The sequence below is a fragment of the Eschrichtius robustus genome, chromosome 3 (genome assembly GCF_028021215.1).
Source record: "Eschrichtius robustus isolate mEscRob2 chromosome 3, mEscRob2.pri, whole genome shotgun sequence".
In the NCBI taxonomy this organism is placed as follows: domain Eukaryota; kingdom Metazoa; phylum Chordata; class Mammalia; order Artiodactyla; family Eschrichtiidae; genus Eschrichtius; species Eschrichtius robustus.
The window spans coordinates 14,688,481-14,704,312 of record NC_090826.1 but is presented as its reverse complement, the minus strand read 5'-3'; positions in this window follow the sequence as shown (position 1 = coordinate 14,704,312).

Genomic DNA, 15,832 nt, shown 5'->3' with positions numbered 1-15,832 from the left:
TGTAATGCCCAGCCACCTTCCATAAATGGGAACCCATTGCAGACTGCACAAGGCAGCATGTTCCAGACAGGTCCTCTTTGCCTCAAGGCTTTTCAAGAGCAGTTTCTTATCCAAAGAGAATCAGTGGCGTTTCTCTCATAGGAGACCTTCAGAGAAAGAAGCGATATGTCTGGTCCAGGTTGGTCTTCAGAGGTAGAGCTGCCCAGATAACCTTTTTTTTTTTTTTTTAATTTAATTAATTAATTTATTTATTTATGGCTGTGTTGAGTCTTAGTTTCTGTGCGAGGGCTTTCTCTAGTTGTGGCAAGTGGGGGCCACTCTTCATCACGGTGCGCGGGCCTCTCACTATGGCGGCCTCTCTTGTTGCGGAGCACAGGCTCCAGACGCGCAGGCTCAGTAGTTGTGGCGCACGGGCCCAGCTGCTCCGCGGCATGTGGGATCTTCCCAGACCAGGGCTCGAACCCGTGTCCCCTGCATTGGCAGGCAGATTCTTAACTGCTGCGCCACCAGGGAAGCCCCAGATAACCTTTTGAAGTCCCTTCCACAACTGATCTGAGGTTCCAATAACAAGAAGACAAACCATGCAAGCTGCATCAAGGTTAACTTTGACATCTGGCTGTGAAGGCTAAAGCCCCTGGGAGGATCTTCAAAGACTCTGCCATCTGAGAGCCCCGGTCAGGAGTCAGGCTCCCTGGAGGCCCACAAAGACAGGGTTCCAGTGTGGATTTGCTGCACTTTCCAAAGGTAGCCACCTCAAAAGGTGTGTATACCTCCCCAGATAAGATGCTGGGCATTTTTAAGAGGCAAGGAGGAAGTCATGTGATAGAAGGGTTCTATGGTGAGCCCCAAAGGTGACCAGTAAACTCTGAGTTTTCCCAAGAGCTAGAGCAGCCTTGACCCATGAGTTATGGTGTCTGCGCCTGGCTCTCAGGGCAGGCTTGAGGAAGGCTCCTCCAGCAAATCCTTGATTCTCCACCCTTTATACAACCTCTCCACCCACCTTTCTTCAGGCCAGTGCACACAGCACATTGATGGAAATAACCATCACGTGACCCAAACGTGGCATAAGGAGCAACCACCACCCCTGCAACCCCCAACTGCTTCTCCTCTACTGGTCCCTGCTTGGTTTTCTGTAAATACTAAGTGTAATAAGAAATACAATGTGGGAATTCCCTGGTGGTCCAGTGGTTAGGAATCGGCGCTTTCACTTCTGTGGCCCGGGTTCAGTCCCTGGACGGGGAGCCAGGATCCTGTAAGCCGTGCCGCGCCACCAGAAAGAAATACAATGAAATCATAGGGTCATTATTGACTCTCTCACCCTCCCATTCAATCACTCTAAGCTGCAAAGATCTTTCAAATATATTCCTTTTCCCCTATTCCCATGGCCATCGCCCGGTGCCAAACCCTCATCACTGCAATAGGAGTGAACACTTATATAGACCTTATCACGGGCTAGGCATTGTCTTAAGCATTTTGACATTTGTGATTTCACTTAATACTCACAGGACTCCACAGAGGCAAAGCCTCATGGCCGGTCTCCCCTCTCCAGTTTCTCTCTTTGGAGTCCACATCATCCTCATGGTTGCCAGGGAGTATGGGTGCCCATGTGTGGTAGTTTCAGAAATAAACAAATGGGACCTAATGAGACTTCAAAGCTTTTGCACAGCAAAGGAAACTATAAACAAGATGAAAAGACAACCCTCAGAATGGGAGAAAATATTTGCAAACGAATCAATGGACAAAGGATTAATCTCTAAAACAGCTCATGCAGCTCAATATCAAAAAAAACAAACAACACAATCAAAAAATGGGCAGAAGACCTAAATAGACATTTCTCCAAAGAAGACATACAGATGGCCAAGAGGCACATGACAAGCTGCTCAATATCACTAATTATTAGAGAAGTGCAAGTCAAAACTACGATGAGGTATCACCTCACACCAGTCAGAATGGCCATCATCAAAAAATCTACAAACGATAAACGCTGGAGAGGGTGTGGAGAAAAGGGAACCCTCTTGCACTGTTGGTGGGAATGTAAATTGATACAGCCGCTATGGAGAACAATATGGAGGTTCTTTAAAAAACTAAAAATAGAGCTACCATACAACCCAGAAATCCCACTCCTGGGCATATACCCAGAGAAAACCATAATTCAAAAAGACACATGCACCCCAATGTTCATTGCAGCACTATTTACAATAGCTAGGTCATGGAAGCAACCTAAATGCCCATCGACAGATGAATGGATAAAGAAGATGTGATATATATATACAACGGAATATTACTCAGCTATAAAAAGGAACGAAACTGGGTCCTTTGTAGAGACGTGGATGGACCTAGAGACTGTCATACAGAGTGAAGTAAGTCAGAAAGAGAAAAACAAATATCGTATAATAATGCATATATGTGGAATCTAGAAAAATGGTACAGATGAACCAGTTTGCAGGACAGAGATAGAGACACAGATGTAGAGAACAAATGTATGGACACCAAGGGGGGAAAGTGGGGGGGGGGGGGTGGGATGAACTGGGAGATTGGGATTGACATATATACACTAATATGTATAAAATAGATAACTAATAAGAACCTGCTGTGTAGCACAGGGAACTCTACTTCACGTCTCTGTACATTAGAAACAAACACAACATTGTAAAACAACTATACCCCAATTAAAAAAAAAATTTTTGTTGTTGTTTTTTTGGCTGCGCCACTCGGCATGCGGGATCTCAGTTCCCTGACCAGGGACTGAACCCTGGCCCTCAGCAGTGGAAGCGTGGACCCCTAACCACTGGACCATCAGGGAATTCCCTGCATTTCCTTTTTTAAATTAAGAACATTTCATCCATGTAAAACATATAAGTGAAATAATAATAATACATTCATATACCCACCATCTTACTTAGGAGAGCTGACATTATTAATTCCTGAAGCTTCCCAATGTCTCTCCTTGAGCTCTGCATGTCCCTCCCATCTGGAGGCAATAACCTGAATTTTGTATTTATCATTCCTTTGTCCTTTTCTTTATAGTTTTCTCACAGATGGATGCGGTCCTGAACGATATACTGTCTAGTTTCGCATGTCTTTGAACTTTGGAGAAATGGAATTGGACTGTCTGAGTTTTCCGACAGCACGTTTGTTTTCGATCTACATTTTGTTTCTGAAATTCACCCATATTGTTGAGTAGTGCTGTTGTGCATGCATTTTCGCTGCCATAATGCACTCTTCTGTGTGAATAAACCAAAGATCACCGATCCATTCTCCTCTTGATGGACATAGGGCTGCTGCAATCAATATTTATTGCATCCCCTGATGCACATGTGTAAGAGTTTCTAGGTGAGGCACACGGAATAGAAATGCTGGGTTGGAAGCTATGTGCATCTGAACTTGACCGGACAATGCCAAGTTGCTTTCCAAAGCGGCCGTGTGAACTAACAACACTCCCACAAGTGGTGTACAGAGCTTTCATTGTTCCATAACCCTGACAACACTTGGTGTTGTCAGACATTAACACAGGTGCCAACCTGGTAGGTGTAAATTGGCATATTATGGAGGTTTTAGGTTTGCATTTCCCTGATTCCTAATGAGAGTAAATGTTTATTGACAATACTTGTTTCCTTGTCTGTGCAACGTTTGGCTACGTTTCTAGTCTTTTTCTGCTGTGTCATCTTTTTCTCATTGATTCTTTAAGAGCTTTTTATATATACTGATCCTAATCTTTTGTAAATTATATGCCTTTCAAGTAGCGTTTCCCAATCTGTGGCTTATCTTTTCACTTTCTAAATGGTGTGCTTTGGTGAACAGAAATTCTTATTCTTAACATAGTGGAATTTATTGATGCTTTCCTGTGTGGTCTGTGCTTTTTGTGTCTTTTTAAGGAAATCCTTCCTTCCCCTGAGGACATAGTTTCCTGTATCTTCTTCTAAAAGTTTTGCCTTGCACGTTTAGGTCTTTAGCCAACTGGAATTGATTTTATATAAATAAGGATCTAATTTCAGGTTTTTTTCCATATGGATAAGCAACTGTTCTAGCCCTACTTATTGAATAGTTCATCTTCTGCATTATTTTTAAAACCACCTCTTCTCTAGATCACATTTCCATTATGCTTGAGTCTGTTTCTGGACTCTCTAGTCTGATCCAGTGGCCTATGTGTCTATCTCTGAGCCAAAACCACACTACTCCAATTACTAATGCTTTAAAATGTCTTAATGATCACTTTATATTGTGTGTATTGATACCTGGTAGGCCAAGCCCTACTCCTTGTAATTCTTCAGGAAAGTCTTGGCTCCTTTTGGCCCTTTGTCCTTATAAATTACAGAAAGAGATTGTCAAATGGCATGAACACCTGGTTGGGATTTTATTTGGAACTGCACTGAATGGTAAATTAATTTCTGCAGATATTATATTTTATATAGTTAACATTGGTTTATATTTACCTGCATGGTGGTCCTTTTTTTCATGGTTCTATCTTGCAGTTTTGACCTTACACCTGGAATCATTTTCCTTTGACCTGAGATACATTTTTTAAAGTTCCCTTGGTGAAAGTTTTTTAAAATTTTTCATTGGAGTATGGTTGATTTACAATGTTGTGTTAGTTTCACGTGTACAGCAAAGTGAATCAGTTATACATATATATCTCTCTATTCCTTTGCAGATTCTTTTCCCATATAGGTTATTACAGAATATTGAGTAGAGTTCCCTGTGCTATACAGTAGGTCCTTATTAGTTATCTACTTTATATATAGTAGTGTGTATATGTTAATCCCAATCTCCTAATATATCACTTCCCTCCACGTTTCCCCTTTGGTAACCATAAGTTTGATTTTGAGATCTGTGAGTCTGTTTCTGTTTTGTAAGTAGTTCATTTGTACCATTGTTTTATTAGATTCCACATATAAGTGATATCATATGATATTTGTCTTCCTCTGCTTGACTTACTCTTGGTGAAAATTTATTGGTGGTCAAGACACCCAGTATTGGTTTGTTTGAAAATTTTGTCCTTGCTCTTGAAAGATAGTTTTGCTGGGTACACAATCTTAGTGACAATTATTTTCACTATGGGACAATTATTTGGCCCTTTGAAAATATGATTCCACTGTCTTCCAGCCATAGTTGTTAACATTGAAAAGTTAGCTGCCCTTGAATCCTTGTTTCTTGGTTAATCATCTGTTGTTTCCCTCTCTGACTGTATTTTCTCTTTGACCATGCTCTTCTCCAGGTGCATTATATTATACATACATGTGAACTTAAGCTTTGAGCTTACTTGAGATTTACTGTGCTTCTTGACTATGATTCATGTATTTCATCAATTCTGAAAAATTCTTACTGTTATCTGTTCAATCATTGCTTCTTTCCCATTGTATTAGTGTTCTCTGGCTGCTGTAACAACTTACCACAAACTTGGTGGCTTAAAACAACAGAAATTTATTCTTTCACAGTTCTGGAGGCCAAAAGTCCTAAATCAGTACGATTGAGCTGCTATCAGGGTGTCAGCAGGGCCATGCTTCCTCTGGAGGCTGTAGGAGGGGGTACCTTCCTTGTCTCTTCCAGGCTCTGGAGGCTGCTAACCCTCCTTGGCTTGTGGCAGCATCACTCCTGTCTTCAAGGGCAGCATCTTCAAATCTACCTCTGTTTTGTCTTCATGTAGACTTCTCTGTGTGTTGTCAAATCTCCCTCTACCTCCCTTTTATAAGGATACAGGTAATTGCATTTAGGGACCTTGGATAATCTACCCTGATCTCCTCATCCTCGACTCTTAACTGAATCACATCTGCAAAGACCTTTTTTTTTTTTTTTTTTCCATATATGGTAACATTCACAAGTTCCAGGTGTTAAGACATGGATATCTTTTGGGGGGCCATTTTTCAGCCTACTTCACTGAGCTCCAATGAGATGTATGTTACACCCTCCCACTCTGTCCTCCAAGTCTTTAGGGTTTTTTTTCCTGTAGTTTATAATTTTATCTCTCTGTGCTACATTCTAGATAGTTTCTTCAAATATATCTTCAGTTTCCCAAGTTACCTTTTCAGCCTTAAATGATCTGCTATGTAATCCAGCTGTTGATTTTTTTAGAATTAATTAATTAGTTAATTAATTAATTTATTTTTGGCTGTGTTGGGTCTTTGTTGCTGCACGCGGGCTTTCCATAGTTGCGGCGAGTGGGGGCTACTCTTCATTGTGGTACACGGGCTTCTCATTGAAGTGGCTTCTCTTGTTGTGGAGAATGGGCTCTAGGCTCATGGCCTTCAGTAGTTGTGGCACAGGGGCTCAGTAATTGTGGCTTGTGGGCTCTAGAGCGCAGGCTCAGTAGTTGTGGCGCATCGTCTTAGTTGCTCCGCGGCATGCGGGATCTTCCCAGACCGGGAATCAAACCCATGTCCCCTGCATTGGCAGGTGGATTCTTAACCACTGCGCCACCAGGGAAGTGCCAACCATTGATTTTTAAATTTCATTTAATGTATTTTTCATTCCTAGAAGTTCTATTGGGTTCTTTTTCAAAACTCCATGGTCATTTTTATAATCTCTTGCTCCATGTTCAGTTTGACTCTTTTGAATTGATTCAATTCTTTAAATTGAATGTGGCTAGAGAAAAATACGTAACCCTTTTGAGAAACTGTGCTGTGAAAATGATCAGAGAAACGGGCCAGTTGCTGGAGGAGATGTAGGGTCAAAAAAAAAAAAAAAGGTTGAGAAATTACTTCAAGGTAAGAAAGAGATTTGTATGGTGATGAGAATGACCCAGCAGACAGGGGCCGGCTGATGGGGCAATGTCCTTGTATAGAGGAGAATAGACAAGTCCAACGCACAGAGGGAGTAAAGGGGCTCGGGTATGGGCTGGAGAGTTCACTTGATGGTCACAGTGGGAATGCAGAGCAGAGTCACATAGGTTGGAATGAAGTGATGGGTGGATGTGGGCCATCTCTTCTGGTTGCTTCTGCTTCCTTAGTACATAGGAAGGAATGTCATTAAGCTGAGAAGGAGGATGGGGAAGAGATGCCTGAGCTTTGAGAGAGGGAAGGTGTGAAACGCTCATCTAGGAGAGTATGAGAGTTGAATCGGTTGGGAAGTGGAATGGGATGGGCTGGCAGCCACAAAATACCCCGTGGAGAGAAGTGGGCTGAATTTGATGAGACTGATCACCAGGGTTGTATTTTTCTAAAGCACAAATTTGACTGTGTCCATCCCCAGCTTAAAACCCTTATTCACTCTCCCTGCTCTAAACTCCTTTGTATGGCAAGGTCCTCCATGACCGCAGGTTTACCAGATCCCAATTATGCCCTTTACAACCAACAGCCCAGAGCAGCTTGCAGTTCCCCCAAACAGATTTTGCACCTCTCTGCCATGGCTCTTGCTTTTTCCACTGCTTGGAATGCCCTTCCTGCCTATGCCCTCCTATGGGGAGTCTGTCCACAACGTCTGCTTCCTGCCCCTCACCCCACCATCCCCTGTACAGACTTTTCTCATCTGTTACAGCTCCTATAAAACTTCACTGGCTCTCAGTCATTTATGGTTCTGCCTCATCCACCCCATCAAGGGCACAGCCAATGTCCTGTCCTTTCTGTGTCCCTGGTGTCCTGCACCAAGCAGGAGTTAAGACAGTGTCTGCCGAGAGGATTGACCGAGGGCTTCTAGAGGAGAGCTGGGTCAGGCCAGCAGGGGTGGTACCCAGAGTGCCATTAGTGGAATCACTGGACTGTGGAGAAGAAATCGGAACAGTGGCCAGGAAGCCGAGCCAAGGCCTGAGGTCAGGAGAAAGTAGGCCACACTCTCAAGTGGAGGGCTGAGAGGGAGACGGATGGAGAGGCTGTGGGAGTGAGGGGGAAAGGGATGGTGCGGGGGCGGAGCCGCGTGGTCCAGGACACACGTCTTTGAACACTGAGCTCCTGGCAGAGTGACTCTGCTGTCACCTGGTCCTCATGCTGGGGAGGGGCACAGGCTGCTGCGAAGTCCTTTTCTCTCTGGGGATCATAGACTTCTAAAGGAAGGAGAGATGTGAGGAGTCCCCCAGCCCCTTCATTTTCAAAGAACCAAACATTCCACTCCCAACAAGCGCCAAACAGCCTGTAGGGAATAAGGTCAAATGCGGATCTGCAGGTGGCCTGCAGTGAGGCCAAGGGCGGAGCTTAGGGGTCAGGCTGCCTGTCTCCCCAACAAGCTGTGGTGCTGTGGGCTAGCTGCTCTGCCTGAGCCTCAGTCCTCTCATCTGTAAAAGGGGGATGATGAAGAAGACACAAAACCCAATTAAAAAATAGGCAAAGGATTTGAATAGACATACGTCCAAAGAAGATGGACAAATGGCCAATGAGCACAAGAAAAACTGCTCAACATCCTTAGTCCTTAGGAAAATGCAAACCACAACCACAGTGAGATACAACTCACACCCACTGGACAATAACAAGTGTTGACAAGGGTGTGCAGAGTTGAAACCCGGGTGCGTTGCTGGTGGGAATGTGAAATGGAGCAGTTGCTTTGGAAAAGCAATTTCTCAAAATAGTAAACATAGAGCTAGCATATGACCCAGCGATTCCACCCTTAGTTATCTGCTTAAGAAAAATGAAAACATACATCCACCCCAAAACTTGTATGTGAATATTCATAGCAGCATTATTCATAATGGCCCAAAATGGAAACAATTCAAATGTCCTTCATCTGGTGGATATAGAAGCAAAATGTGGTATTTCTATTCCGTAGAATACTATTTGAAAATTTAAAAAAGATTGAAATATTGAAACATCTACAATATGGACGAACCTCAAAAACATGCTAAATGAAAGATGCTAGCCTCAAACGATGACACGTTGTATGATTCCATGTATATGAAATGTCCAGAACAGACAAATCTATAAAGACATAAAATAGATTCATGAATGCCTAGGGCTGGTGGGAGGTGCTGTTTGTGGGGAAGCGGGGAGCGACTGTAAATGGACAATGTTCTAACATTAGATTGTGGTGATGGTAGCCCAACTCTGCAAATATAATAAAATACATTGAATTGCACCCTTCAAATGGGTGAATCTTGTGGTATGTGAATTACATCTCAGTGAAGCTATTTAAAAAGAGGAGGGAAACAGTGATGTCTGCTCTGCAAGGTTGTTGTGGGGATTGAGTGAGAAACCGTGTATATGGTACCCGAGTGCCTGGAGCATAATAGCAGGTGCTCGTAGCAGATGCAGTGGATGCCTCCATAGACCCGCATCCTCACTACTCCACAGCGCTCTGACCCCACTTCCGGCCACTGCCCCTCCAGGTCTTCACCTGGGGGCTTTCTCATGCCGCATCTGTAGTAGGCGTGAAGTGCTGGGGAATTCACAGCTCCCTGCCCCCAAGATACACTAGATGATAGACAGGAGTTAGTGCATAGAGACCCCAGATTTCTCAGCTTGGATTCTACACCGGCTCCAGAATTTCCCCGTTGGGATTGAGCTCTAGCTGCCTGCTACTACCTCCCCATTTCCTGCTCATTTCCCCACTCTCCTACTGGCATTTCCTGGGATCACCTCCCCAGTAAACTACGTGTTTAGGTACATGAATCCTTGTATTGGGTCAGCTTTTAGGGGTGCCCTGTCCAAGGCAGTGCTTCCCAGCACTGTGATTATGGTCCCACTGAGGCTGATCCAGTCTCCTGACCCAGCTGGCCCATCTCCATCTGCTCCCAGTGTGCTGTACAGCCCTGGGCTCTCTACTCTACTCCACTTTGAGGAGGGAAGACTTTCCCTGGAAGGAGCTGAGGCCCAGGGAAGTAAAGAGAGGGACCCAAGGATTCTCCAGGTAATGATAACTAGGTGGATTGAAGATTATTTGGCGCCTGGCACTACGTGCAAAGCACTGCCCATGTATTATTTAATCCTCACAGCAGCTCCGTGCTTCGTTTGACTGAGTTGAAAACTGAGGCTCAGAGAGGTGAAGTGACTTGCCCAAGGTCACACAGTGTTTAAGTTGTGATATTTGAATTTGAACCCAGGGCCTGAGCTCTTGGCCATGGTACTACCCTGCTTTTCTTGGAGCCCTGCTAAGCAGCTGACCCACCTCCTTTCCATTTAGACTTATGGGGACTCTGGTTTAGGGGAGGTTTTGGTTTGCTCTGCCTGCTGTCGCATTGGCCCTGAGCCCAGCTGTAAGAACACCATTCAGATGTGTCTTTGGTTGGCTGGTTTTTTTTTTTTTTTTTTTAACAGATTTATGGTGGGGGGAGCCCACTCTCAAGAGAGAGCCCGGGTGCTGGACGGGGAACAAGGACGCTGGTGTGGCCTTCTTTGAGGTCCCAGTGACTCATGAACAAGGCAAGTGTCAGTTTCCTGGCCCATAAACCAAGTTTATGGGGTACTCTCTTCGGATTTGCAAGGGGCTGGAAGGGCTGTTGTGGAGATAGCTCTCAGGGTGGCCCTGGGGAGCCTGGGGCCTGCAGCCCTGGATTTTGGGTCAGGGACTGCTGTGAGAAAGCAGACTTACACCTGGGCAGGCTGAGTGCCACCCCTGGGGCCAGTTTGCTTTGATCAGCTGGGAGCACGGATGGGAGAGGAACTGAGGAGGAGGAAGGTGGAGAGAACTCACTTTTACTGAGCACCTAACCCCGATCTGCTGTATCGGGCACAGGACAGTCATGGAGACAAAAGCCGGTACCCGCTCTTGCAGAACCCCCATCACTTGGAGGGCAGGGAAACAAAGAAACTGACGATCACAACCACAGCGCAGTAGTAACATCAGACGATGATGAGCCTCCTGTAGGTAGAGGCTTCCCAGGCTTTATCTCATCCAATCCCCACACCGACACCAGGCGCAACCTACTGTCACTGCCCCCATTTTACGGGCGAAGCAGCTGAGGCAGAGCAAGGCTCATTCACTTGTGCAATGACACAGAACTAGAGCTGAGAAGAACCAGATTTGACCCCCAGCTGTCTGGCTCCAGAGTCTGCAGGCTAAGCCTCCCCTTCTACTGCCTCACCAGGGGCAGGGGGCATGCGGGAGCCCAAGGGAGGGAAAGGTCTCCTCTGTTGGGGTGGGAGTGGGGTACGCAGCGGTCTCCATACTGATGTCTGGTTGTGGCTTTGAAGGACGGGTAGGAGTTAGGTGCAGAAAGGACAGGGAGGGTGTTCTGTCAGAAGGAATAGCCTGTGTATAGGTAGGGAGGCTTGAGCTAGCATGATGGGTGTGGGGAATTACAAGTGGTTCAGTACTGCTGGAGCATAAAGCAGAAGCAGGGGAGAGGTGAGGTGAGGTCATACATAGACCAGGAGCAAGGCGTGGAAGACCTGTCTTGTTCTGCTATATCATTAGGACTTTGTATAAGACACAGTCCCTGCCCTCCAGGGCCTTTCCTGAGCTTGCGGAGATGAGCCACATCATCAGGAAATGATGAATAATCCACCACCATGCAGGGACCAGTGTGGGGAGGGCAAAGGAGGGAGGTCTGCCCTGGGTCCAGGAGGGATGGGCCGTGGGGGAGACTTCCTAGAGGAGAAGCCATTTTGCTGGGTTTAATAACAAGAAGAGGTGTCGGAACAAAGGTGCAGAGGCTGGAAAGAAAGTACCAGGTTTATCTGGGGGACAAGAAGAAGATGAAGGGGTGGAAGAAAGATCAGCAAAGCATATGTGATGTTCAGCCCTGCCCACCAAATGCCCCTTTGGAGTCTGACCTGGGTTCAAATTCCGACTTGCTGCTGACTGGCTGTGTGACCTTGGGCAAGTCCCTAAACCTCTCTGAGCCTCAGTTACCTTCTCACCTGTGAACTGGATGGAAACAAATGATGAGGGATTGACTCACTCTGGTACCATTACCAAGATCTTGGCCATGTCAGCCAACCACCTTCACCAGGGGTCAGAAAACTTTTTCTCTAAAATATCAAATAATAAATATTTTAAACATTGTGGGCTATTTGGTCTCTGTTGCAACTACTTAACTCTGCCACTGTAGCGTGAGAACAGCCATAGACAAAACATAAATCAATAAACATGGGTGTGTGCCAATTAAACTTTGTTTCTGGACCCTGAAATTTGAATTTCATATATTTGTCACGTGTCACAAAATATCCTTCGTTTTTTGATTCTCCACTCCCTTCCCCAGCTATTTAAAAACGTAAAAACAGGGCTTCCCTTGTGGTGCAGTGGTTGGGAATCCGCCTGGCAATGCAGGGGACATGGGTTCGAGCCTTGGCCCAGGAAGATCTCACATGCCGTGGAGCAACTAAACCTGTGCGCCACAACTACTGAGCCCGCATGCCACAACTACTGAAGCCTGTGCACCTAGATCCCGTGCTCTGCAACAAGAGAAGCCACTGCAATGAGAAACCGCGCACCACACTGAAGAGTAGCCCCCGCTCACTGCAACTAGAGAAAGCTCGCGTGCAGCAACGAAGACCCAACGCAGCCAAAAATAAATAAATAAATAAATAAATAAATAAATAAATAAGTAGCTCATGAACCATACAAAAACAGGCAGTGGGACAGATTTCGCATGCCGGCCACATTTGCAGACCCCTGACCCAGACTATTATTTCTTTAGTACTTTCTTTAGATTCACTTTGTCCTACTTAAATAAATTCATTTGAAAAGGAAACTTTACATCACACCAACACCACTTAACATGAATAGAAAGTGACCATGAAAATAACATCAAAAAGCAAACTAGGGACTTCCCTTATGGCGCAGTGGTTAAGAATCCGCCTGCCAATGCAGGGGACACGGGTTTGAGCCCTGGCCTGGGAAGATCCCACATGCCGCAGACCAGCTAAGCCTGTGCGCCACAACTACTGAAGCCCAAGCACCTAGAGCCCGTGCTCCGCAACAAGAGAAGCCACCGCAGTGAGAGGCCTGCACACCGCAACGAAGAGTATCCCCTGCTCGCCGCAACTAGAGAAAGCCCACATGCAGCAACAAAGACCCAACACAGCCAAAAATAAATAAATTTAAAAAAAAAAAAAAAAAAGCAAAGTAGCGTAATTAAATTTTCACATGATCCAGCCCAAGGCCCAAACCTGGGGCCTGTTCTGTGTGCATTAAAGAGACATAGAGTGGTGTTAGGGACAAATAGAACAAGACAGACTTTCTCCTGGTCAAATTCAGGAAAAAAATATGGAAAAGGAATGAACAAGAGGGTATCTCATTATATAAGTCAGTGTTTAATGCTGCATCTTGTACGGCCTAACATCCTCCTGTGGGAGGCGACATTGATGTAATCCCAGAATTGCCAGTATGGTGCCTGGCTGTGGTACTCTAGACCGCTCATGGAGGCATGGTGTCCTGAGTTCTAACTGGGGTCTTTTACTATAAGGGGAGGAAAAACGCTGTCTCTGATCTGCCAGTGGGGCGTGAGTCAACCTTTATAAGTGTTTTGAAATCACCTGTTTCAATCAATGACAAGGTGATGGCCAGTGCAGGGAGTTATTATTGTTAATAAAATACTAGTCAAAATAACGGCGATGAATTCAGGCTGATGACAGGTTAGTGCCCAAAGGTCTCTGAGCATTGAAAAGCATCACTAAAATAATAATTAAAATTGCAGCAAGGGTGAGTCAAGGTCATGAAAGCAACTTAGGCGCAGTGGAAAAGGCAACAGAGAAAAGACTCGGCATCCCACCTGCCCCTCCAGGCAGAGGCCCACAGTGGGGCTGCAGAAGGCTCGTGAAGATGAGATAGTCAGGCTGTTGGGATTTGTGAGGCCCCAAATGAGATGATGACTTTTGATGTGGGGCCTCTCACTGGGGGTTCCTGGACCTCAGTGGCCTCATCTGAGAAATGCAGATAATAACACTTTACGTGCAGGAGAAAGAGGGCCGGAGCAGATGAGCCCTTGCGGTCGTGTTCCTGTGCTGTCAGTTCTTCCCTGATGTGAGACTCAAATCCTGGTGCTCTGGTCATTTCACCGGCCAGGTGCTCTCCACCTGGGAGAAAATATTTAACTCAGGGGTTGCAAACTTGCTACCTGGGGGCCAAATCTGGCCCCCTTAGGTGTGTTTTCTCTCACTGGTGAAGTTAAAATTTAAAAAACAACATAATAGTACATATTATGAAGTCATAAAAACAGGCAGAAACATACACAGTACATAATTACACAGCTCAGTGAACTGTCACATAGCAAACAGCTGTGTAACCACCAGCCAGGCCAAGAAAGAGAGCGTGGCATGGCAGGCCCCCCCAGGACCCCCTCGTGTCTCCTCCAATCACTTGACACCATTTAAACATTTTTTTAGTTTGACCATGTGATATCTTATTTTCTGACACCAAATTATGTGGGTTCTTTTTCACACCAATTTTTCAGCATCAACTAAGTGTTCAACAATTCAGTTCAGTTCTGACACTAACTACTTGGAATTAGCACAGACCCCACAAGTTAAGGGCTCAATCCCACAAGACTGCACCCCACTTCAGACACCAATCACAAGTCCTGGGGGCCACCTGTACTTCTCACCAACTGGCTATAAATCCATGGGTAGCCATAACCCCCTCCCTAGGTTTGATGCTCACTAGAACAGCTCACAGAACTCAGGAAACACGTTACTTACATTTACTGGTTGTTATAAAGGACACAATTCAGGAACAGCCAAGTGGAAGAGATGCACAGGTTAAGGTTATGGGCATAGGTTGATGAGCATGGGGCTTCCTTGCCCCCTCAGGGGTGCCACCTTCCAGCAACTCAATGTGTTCACCAGCTCAGAAGCTCTCTGAACATGCTGTTTAGGGTTTTTTATGGAGGTTTCATTATCTCGGTGTGATTGATTAAGTCACTGGCCATTGGTGATTGAACTCAATTTCCAGCCCCCGTTTCTTTGGGGAGGCGGAGCTGAAAGTCCCAACCCTCTAATCTTTCTGGCCACCAGCACCCATCCTGAAACTATCTAGGGCTCCCCCTCCATGAGTCGTCTCATTACTGTACAAAAGGCAGTAAATTACAGGGTTTTAGAAGCTCCTGGTTTAGGAACCAGGAACCGTGGATAAAGAACAAATACTTATTTTTTATTATACCGCAGACAATCTTCAAGCAGGAGCAGGTAGGCTTTCTACTTTGCCACAGACCCCACCAACCCTTATTGTCTTGCACTGCCCAATTCACAGATTTGTGTTGCCTGCTCAGCCTCTGTAGGTATTTGGAGTGATGATCCCTGCTTAACAGATGCTCTTTGTCTTAATAATAATAGAAACAGTAGTTGTCGTCATCCTCACCATCCTCATTATCTAATAATAATAATAATAAAGTAGCTATCAATTGTTGGGTGTTTATAATATTCCAGGGACTGTACTGAGCACATCAGATACAGTATCTTGTTTAATCTTTACAGAAATCTTTCCAAGTAGACTCTTCAACTCTCCATTTTTTCAAATAAGGAAACAAAGGATCAGAGAATTTGAGTGCATTTCCCAAGGTAACACAGCAAATAGGGAAGCTGATTGAGCCTGGACGTTGAAGTGGGATGGGGTCATGTGGGGAGTGGGACCAGGTCTAATTCTTGGGGAACAGCTTTGTGTTGTGGGAATGGCACAGGTTTGGGGGTCAGATAAGCCTGGGTTTCAACCTTCAGGCCACCACCCTGGACAAGTTATGCAGTCTTCCAGGCCTCAGGCTCCCTATCTATAACTTGGGCACAATGACAGCCACCTCACACAGTCACTGTTAGGACTGAGTGAGATAAATGCTGGGTAGAAACTCCATAAATGATTCTTCACCGCAACCAGCCTAAGCAGAGGGATTGCTGGAAACCGGGGATCCCCATGGATCCATCCCATCTCTGCCTCCTTCAAGACCAAGTTCAAGGCCACCTCCTCCAGGAAGCCTACCCAGGTTCCCAGCAGCCCCATTGTCCTTGTCTTTACTTTCAAGTTCCCCAGGACTGTGGTTTCTGGG